General features: G+C 42.4%; 1 long non-coding RNA gene across 1 annotated transcript; it reads right to left on the bottom strand.

Moving 5' to 3' along the window:
- Positions 1 to 2,377: 2,377 nt before the first annotated feature.
- On the bottom strand, positions 2,378 to 3,575 carry LOC138473747 (uncharacterized). The gene is made up of 3 exons (XR_011268889.1): positions 3,277 to 3,575; positions 2,913 to 3,043; positions 2,378 to 2,625 (listed from the first exon to the last, which is right to left on the bottom strand). It is a non-coding gene; the product is annotated as an uncharacterized lncRNA (long non-coding RNA).
- Positions 3,576 to 8,471: the final 4,896 nt, after the last annotated feature.

The following is an 8,471-nucleotide window of genomic DNA, read 5'->3' as shown; positions in this document are numbered from 1 at the left end:
GAGGTATCCAAACTTTATTATAATGTGCCCCCCTTGAGTAAAACGATTGTCTCCAGACCCACCCCCCAACACGTATAACTGCTTATATTTTCTATTAACACTGTGATCCCTTTTGAAAGAGCCCCCCCCACCCATCCCCCAAATCCTTGGTGCCCTGGGGTGCCGGTGCCACAGTTTGAAGACCATTGCTTCAAAGGCCCCTGAGATCTCAAAGGAGAGTCACACTAAGCGGCCACCTCAAAATGGTCAGAAGTGCGGATTTAGTTTGTATAGCATTGCACAGTTTTTCATATTTATAATGTATGTTAAAATACCTATCAACTTTTGATATAGAGTTTTACTAAGCTCCACTGATATCTTTGGTTAATTACTACTAAGGGCTGTAAATTATATTTGTGTAAACTAAACTGGTCAACCGAGTCCACTGTAACCTTTCCTTTGTGGCCTATATATTTGATTATTATTTGAGTGTCTATTAATTTGTGAAATTCAAGTTGTATTGTTCGACGTCTTTCAGATACATTTGTAGGTCATTCTGGACATAATCATTAATGTTAAAGTGCCCATCAATTTGTGAAAATGTGAATGTTAGTTATATTTGTACACGTTTGGCTCTGAGCCTGCCCATACTTGTTTGTGTATGTTTCATTAGCAGCATTTTTAAAATCGTTTGCTGATTTTGTCAAACTTCTTCCCTTTCATTGCAAAACCACAATAGACTGCTACTGATGTCAGGGTCTGGCACCTGGGTGGACGTGCTGCCCCCATAGGCAGGGGTGTTGCTAGGTTGCAACAAGATCTGGGGCTGCGCTAATGTCGGTTCTGTTGGGACTGGTGGCTATCTAGCCCTTTGGTTGTAGCCCCTGACCTAGCCAGGGTTACAACCAAAATCCAAAGGGCTTTAGCCCCCATGAACCTCGAATCCTCCTAGCAACGTCCCTTCCAATAGGAGAAACTAGACCAGCCAGACGGCTCCCCCTCCCACATATTGTGGCGTATTATATAAATAGGAACCACCAATGTTTTAAATAGCGCTAATTTATTTACAACAGAAGCGATAAACCGCTAATATTCTTTTAGTTTATTCATCACTACTAAATTTCAATCATTTTCAGTTCAAATATATTTTTACTTTGAAAAAGGCATTTTCAAATTATTCATTGTCATTAGAGTTTCAAGAGAACATCACTCTGTGTAGACCGGACATGTCTCAGTGTTTGGAGACACACCAGGTGTTTTCCATGTAAACAACAAAATACATATACATAAATGAGTGTCATTTCCAGCTTAACAGTCAACACACATCATTCAGTTGGTAGATTTGTACTTCTTATTGCAGGTTCCGGGACATCTTCAGTTTCTTCTTTTTACCTTCGTCGGTGGTATAGACACTTAAAATACTGTACTCATTATGATCTTTTTAAAGTGGCATTTAATGAAACACTTTGTCTAGGCACTTGATAAACAGAGACGAAAGACCCTTTCCTCCTCAACTTGTCAAGGTCATATTCCTTTATTTGGCTTGCATTTCTTACTGATCCACTGTAATCTCCTCACTCACTTATTTGCTTGACTTTCTTAACCTCTATGTTCATAAGAGCCGAGTACATGGGGGCAGAGGAGGCAGTTGTCCCTGGTGTCCTTGAACACCGGCGCTGAGAGTGTCATTTTGCCCCTCTGGAGATTCAGCAACAGAAACGTTGTGGGGAGAGCGGTAGGTTGGTGGAAGGAGGGAAAGAGGCCAAATATGTTTTGGGCTGTAGGAGAAGTAGGAAATCCCATGGCAGAATGCTGCAAACACAGCTCAGCAGGTTAGGCAAATGTTGATGCAATGTTTTATGTTAAATCCTAGGGCTTTTTTTCCAAGTCTTACAGCTAAATGTGTTGTTTCCCTCTCTAGATCGGTACGACTCCCTCGCTTAACTCAGTGTGGAAATGTCCACTTGAGAAAATCATAAGTTCGTTCTGCCCCTGCAACGAAAATCAAAAGTTGCCACCCATGTCTGTGTTAAAAAGGTTACCTCAAAAAAGGTAATCTCCTTATTTTTTGTTTAGGGGAGATCTGTTTCTCATAAACGGGAGAGCAATAATCAGCTAAATATAAACAAAAATAAAGAAACAGATTACCCCACTCTCTGCCTATAAATATAGGGTTGGATGATATTATCTATTGTACAATACAAAACCTCATTTACTCTTCAAAAATGTGAGATACATGACAGGTATCACATGGCGGACACAATTAACATTGTTGATGAACCACTCCCCACTCTTTACTTATCAAAAATAATTTTTAATCAATGTTATCAAAATACATATTCATACATACATAAAAACAGAGAATAATTATTCACAAAAACACAATTAAAAACCCAGATTTATCTATGATGGGGTTTTTTGTCATCAGTACGACACACCATATTAGATTGTGGCAGTTAGGTCAAACACTTCAGTTGTTTCCTAGTCTTTATACAGTAGTCGACATGTTTCGGCCCTTTGGTAAAGTTGGGCACTATCTCCAGTGCTTGTCGAACCCTTGATCTTATGGCCTTCTTCACGACGACAAATATATTTCTTCAATGTAATGTTTACTCTTGTATACCCCATATACCAATATGCATATATCTAAAACGATAAAACATTTAAAACAACATGTTATCTTGTGTTAGTGGTTTCACAACAGTTTGGCATTGCCCTTAGGTTAATATTCTTCACAAAATTCTTCATTCAATAAAACATCTTCCCGGCATAACCAGAAACACATATCTTATTTTGTACCACACAGTTCATAATTCGGCAGCATTGGAAATTCATCCACTGAAATGTACAATCTGTGTTTCACCATTACACTATTCTTAGGTGCAAGTTATTATCAAACAACCACATACGAATATCATAAAACCCCTACTTACATACAATATAGGCGTGAGTGCACCTCGGCTCAACTAAAAAACTAAGCAGTGTAGTTCCTTAGTAACCAGATAGTTTCTGATTTGGATTGGATGCAATCGAATTTCTTATGGCATCTATATCTGGTACGAATCTAAATGGGAGAGATGGAAGAGAAGGTGTTTCAAGGTTCCCAATCTCATACCCTATATTTTCTCTGAAGATCACCACCACATTGTTACTGAGTTAATTAACTTGGGTTTGGCTTTTCACATAGAGAAAGGGCTCTCTATCTGTAGTGCTGTTTGTACATGGAGACAGGGCTCTCTGACTATGGTTGTAGGATTCGGGACCATTAATCTGTAATTTAATTCTAAAAAATCTTACCTTTATACTCTTGTACAAAGGTCTGGGACCTTTGTCAATTCTTCACGTCTAACATTGTTGCCTCGTTGGGCAGCTACACTGCAAACGGTGTGTTTAGTGGACCGCTTGTAGTCTGTCCTGCAGGTGAAAGGTGAGACAGAACATTACACCCCACAGCATGATTGGTTCACGAATCTAGCAAAAAAGTTACGCTCCGGTGTTATTTTAATATTAATGTATCCCCCAAGTTTCTCCTTTGTTGCTGGCGAGCCTCATGTGAGCGCGTGTTGGTAAACAAAGCATGCGTTCATTAGCTAAATCTAAATACCAATTGGAAATACAGGCAAAAGTCACTTTCCTGATTAACAATGTTAATTACAGCCGCTTCCCTGTGTAGTGTTCAAAAGGCTGCTTACGCCAGATGAATGCGTACAAAACTGGTTTCCCTGATTTAAAAGAAGGGTTCCCCCTTGTAACAATAGCGGCGCTCGTTACGCCATGCAAGAATCCCTTGCAGTTTAACTAAGGCAAATCCTTTCCAGTGTAAAGGACAGGGGGCGCCGGCACAACAGGCAGTCTATTTACTTTCCTTTCAGCCACCTGCTTGTTATCCTAACGCAGGTTACAGAACTGCCGTCAGCGAGGGAAAAACCCCGTATAATTGAAGTAGCTTCCTTTCTTGTTTTTCTCCTGACGTGTTGCCGTAGACACGAGGTTACCAGCAAGTGGAACACAAGGGCATCAGGCAGCTGTGTCTGGCTTTAACAGATCGCGGTTCTGTGTCACGAGGTAGCACGATAGACACAAAAACCTTGCCTCTGTTAAAGGGGAAGGCTGTTGTTCAATGTAACACCCACCGTCAGATCTTACAGGCATTCAGGCACAATTATTTCAAAAAGAAAATGTGTCCTCAAGCATCATTGATGAAAAAGCTATAGCACACTACCGTGACCAGAATGCACCTCACCCAAAAAAGATTTTTATTGGTGCTGGGCGCACCGTAGATGTTAAAACAAAGGGGAAGAAAGTTCGGAAACTGGATATTCAATCACACAATGAGGGAGTTCAACTCCACAGCTACATTTAGGCCAAAAGTTACCGTATTAAGAGAATATATCCACCGTTGTTCGCTCATAGAGAGCAACCTTTCCCTGTTTCCTCCTGTCTCTGTAGGGGGAATTAACTGGAGTACGAACCAGAACAGTTCAGTGTATTTATGTTTCAGTGTTTCATAGTGTGCCACCAAGGGCTTGTTTTTTAGACATGATTTGTGTTCACATATGCGCTGTTTAACACTTCTTTTTGATTTCCCTATATATATAAGGTTACATGGACACTTGACTCCATAAATCACCCAGGAGGACGCACAGTTGGAGAAATCGCGAAAGGTCCAATTTTTTCCATTTAGTTCAATGGATTTTAGATTGCTGGTTAGAGGACATACCACGCAGTGGCCACACTTAAAATGGCCAACTACTGATGGAAGATGCTAAAGAGTACTTTGGCTCGATGTTTCTGATCTTTTTGGATATGTATGCACAAGCATATCTCTAACATTTTTTTGACGCTTGAAAGCGAATCGCGGTGTAATGGGATTAAAATCAGTTGTTTGTAGAATGTGCCAGTTCTTCTTAATGCACTTTCTCAATTTATTGCTAATTAGACTAAATTTTGTTACACTATGTCCGCTATGTGACCTGTCATGTATCTCACATTTTTGAAGAGTAAATGAGGTTTTGTATTGTACAATAGATAATATCATCCAACCCTATATTTATAGGCAGAGAGTGGGGTAATCTGTGTTAAAAAGAAGCATAGGTTTTCTTTTCTTTTTTATTTGTGCCACTGGTAATACAACCTTTGCACATAAAAAGCATTCAGCAAAAACAAAAATTATTAAAAGAATTACATAAAATTACACAACCAATCACCTTATACAAGCAACAATTAAAACGAATGTTTCATTAATACATAACAATCTACCAATAAAAGAGTATTAAAACCATTAAAAAGAATACAGCTCTAGCAATCAATTTAAGGAATGTTGGGACCTTATACAGGAGAGGTGAAATGCCCCTGTTCAAATCATCTGATTATAAATTCATTGATCCACCACTGGGATGATTTTAGAATTCCAGGATGAAAGGAGTTTTCAAATTAAATAATCTGCCCCTAACACGATTCCAAATGTGAAACGCGGCTGATGTGACCGCAAGCGATTCAGCGCCATACAGGGCACTCCAGAACTGGTCTGAGATGTGATCTAGGAATGGGGCCTAGCCCTTTTTATAGAACTCTACCAATGGCCCATAGTTGGTAAGTACGTGTCTACCCGTTTCCACCTACTTACTACAGATTCTACAGATCTACTCCTCTCTCGGTATACCTTTCCATGCTCCTGTGTTGCCAAATACAGGGAGAAGCTCAAAATGAAGGTATACAATGAAGCGAATAAATGGAGGAGAATAGGACTTGATTAGATACTTTCGTGGGTTATCTTTTAAGCCACCCTAGTGCATATCACTGTCATACTTAGGCTTAACTGCCAATTTATCCAAAGAAATAGGATGATCATAATCCACCGTTTTTCTTGTCAAACAGGAAAGATGGAACTCAATCAAGGTAGATGGTATACAAGAAACTCTGATTGCATGTAAATGGTGGACCACAGTGTGGTCAAGTACAGAGAACCAATTGCTGCAGCTCTGCGGTCTCCTGATGATCCACGGCAGCCCTCAGCAGCTGATTATCAATTTCATCTGCAAATTTGATGTTAGCCCACAATCTGTAAACTGGCAATTTCCAGTGGGCCATTAGTGATGTAACACCAAGTTCTAATCTAATTGCCTCTAACGGTGTGGTACACGGTACACAAAGTAAAGATCGTAACATTTTTCCCTCCAGGGGCTGGAGCCAATTCATTGTATTTTCCGGGAAGGGCTCTAGGGCGGTTACCAGACATTTGGTCAAAAAAAATTAGTCGACCAGACAAATGGTCGAACCAATTTGGTCGAAAACCAAATGGTAGAATTTTTTATTTTTTTTATTTTCACCCCTTTTTTTTTTTTGAGGGGGGTTCCCCGCCCAACTACCTTATTTTTCTAAAAACCCATTTTTGTAAAAAACGAAAACACGAAAAATAAATATATAATTAAAAAAAAAAATTTGACCATTTGGTTTTCGACCAAATTGCGTCGACCAAATGTCATTCGACCAGTTTTAGGTCGACCAAATGTCTGGACACCCTCTAGGGCAGTGGTCTTCAAACTTTTTTGGCCAGGGCCCCCCTGAGCAAAATTTGGGCAGGTCGGGACCCCCCAGAAATGCCAAATGGACAGTATATATTGCGCGCCGTCACCTGCTCCCATCAAAGTCGCTGGGCTCCCTCATCCCACTCCTACCCAGTCGCTGGTCTCTCCCCACCCCATCACACACCCAGGGCTCTCCCCACTCTGCTCCCATCACTATCCCATGGTTCCCGCCCATTGTGCTCCCACCATAGTCCCTCGGTTCCCCCATCCCGTTCCCAACACAGTCTGAGGGCCAGTGGCGGCTGGTGAATCTTTTTTAAGTGGAGGGGCATTAAGGGGAGGTTCGGGGGGGTTTCCCCCTGTGAATTTTTTTTTAAATAATAGGTTAAAATGTTGCATTGTAGAGCATACTTTTAACAAAAAATGGGTAAATAGCCAAACAGTTTGCAATTGTTGCTGGGAGTCCAGGGGGCAGGCATTGATATTTTATTTCTATCGCGCTCGTACACAAGTGTTTCAGAGCGTGACAAGGCAAGGGAGGGGAACAGAGGCGAATAAAACAGCGATCTTACTAGGCCCAGTGACATTGAGAACGCGCAAGTGTGAGGGGAAAAGTGCATGGAAGGGGGGAGAAGTGGAAAGTGCGAAGCAGAGGAGAAACAGATAAATAACAATAAATAAATAATAAAGGCAACAAACAGTGGTAGTGCAGCCAGCAATTTGCAAGTGCTACGTTTAAGGCAGCAGACAGGGTAGGTCTGATAAGTGCAGGAAGAAAGATGGTTCTCCTCAAGTTTTAGAGTGGCAGGGCGCTGTTCCAGAGGGAGGCCCCAGCCGAAGACGGAGATCTACCCCCAGCTCGTTTCTTTGATAAACGACTGACCCTGAGGGAGTTGGAGGTAGAGGAGTGAAGAGCTCGAGAGGGGAGGTATTTGCGGAGGAATAGCTGAAGGTATTTTGGACCGAGGCCCCAGAAAGCCTTGTGGACAAGGCAGAGGGTTTTGAATGATAGATGTCCGGTAAAAAGATACCATCCCTGTCCCCTGGGCCCCACTGGTCCTAACACAATGAACATGATTATGTGTATATGCAAGGCGCTGCACATTCATACAGCAATCACTCTATCATTCACATGAGCATCCATCACCATACACTCACTCATAACGCATCCATACACATGTTTAAATAAAAACAATGAACATAAACGTACCTTCTGCATTGGCCTGTGTGTGGGTGCTGCTCCAGCTGCTCTGTCCGTATGTGCGAGGAGGCGCAGGAGCTCCCCCTCGGACATACAGACATGCAGTGCCCCAGCCAGCATTTCCAATGAGCTATGCAATGCTGGCGAAGCAAAACGCCCCAGCACTTGCATGGCTCAGTGAGCATGTGCGGCTGGGGAACTAAACTGAACTGTCAAAGGGAAACAGTGTTTCCCTTTGACAGTTCAGCCAGCCCAGGAGCACTCCATTAGCTGGATAAAGCAGCTGAGGGAGTGCTCACTGTTTCACTGGGCTGGCTCCTTAGCTCCTCCATAATGGGTGAGGGGCCACTATGCAGTTAGTAATGTTGACCATTGTTGCTGAATATATCACAATTTACTTACATTTTAACACAAAGCACCCCTTTGGGTACTATTGAAACAGTGGGCTTCATAACTACTCTGGCGGTAGCTGTGCCGGTAAAACCGGCACGGCTGCCACTGGAGTTGCATCCGGGTCTGGCACCCGCGAATGGGCAATTACTAGGTCATGCCGAGTTAGGCGGACATGATAATTGCCCTTTCGAAGGTGCCGGTAGATCCCCATTCCCATTTGAGCCCCATATGGCTCAAATGGGAAGGGGGAGCTCGGATGCACCGGCACCGTTAATAACGGTGCCGGTGCATCCGACGAGCTGAGGTCAGACCTGGCGGGGGCTGTCAAGCACCCACGAGCACAACTCTTACTATGGCGGAACGGTAGCAAC

Source organism: Ambystoma mexicanum, chromosome 8 (assembly GCF_040938575.1).
Source record: "Ambystoma mexicanum isolate Mex_15411 chromosome 8, UKY_AmexF1_1, whole genome shotgun sequence".
NCBI classification, from domain to species: Eukaryota; Metazoa; Chordata; class Amphibia; order Caudata; family Ambystomatidae; genus Ambystoma; species Ambystoma mexicanum.
The sequence above is the reverse complement of the archived record's forward strand: the minus strand, read 5'-3'. Positions and strand labels throughout refer to the sequence as shown.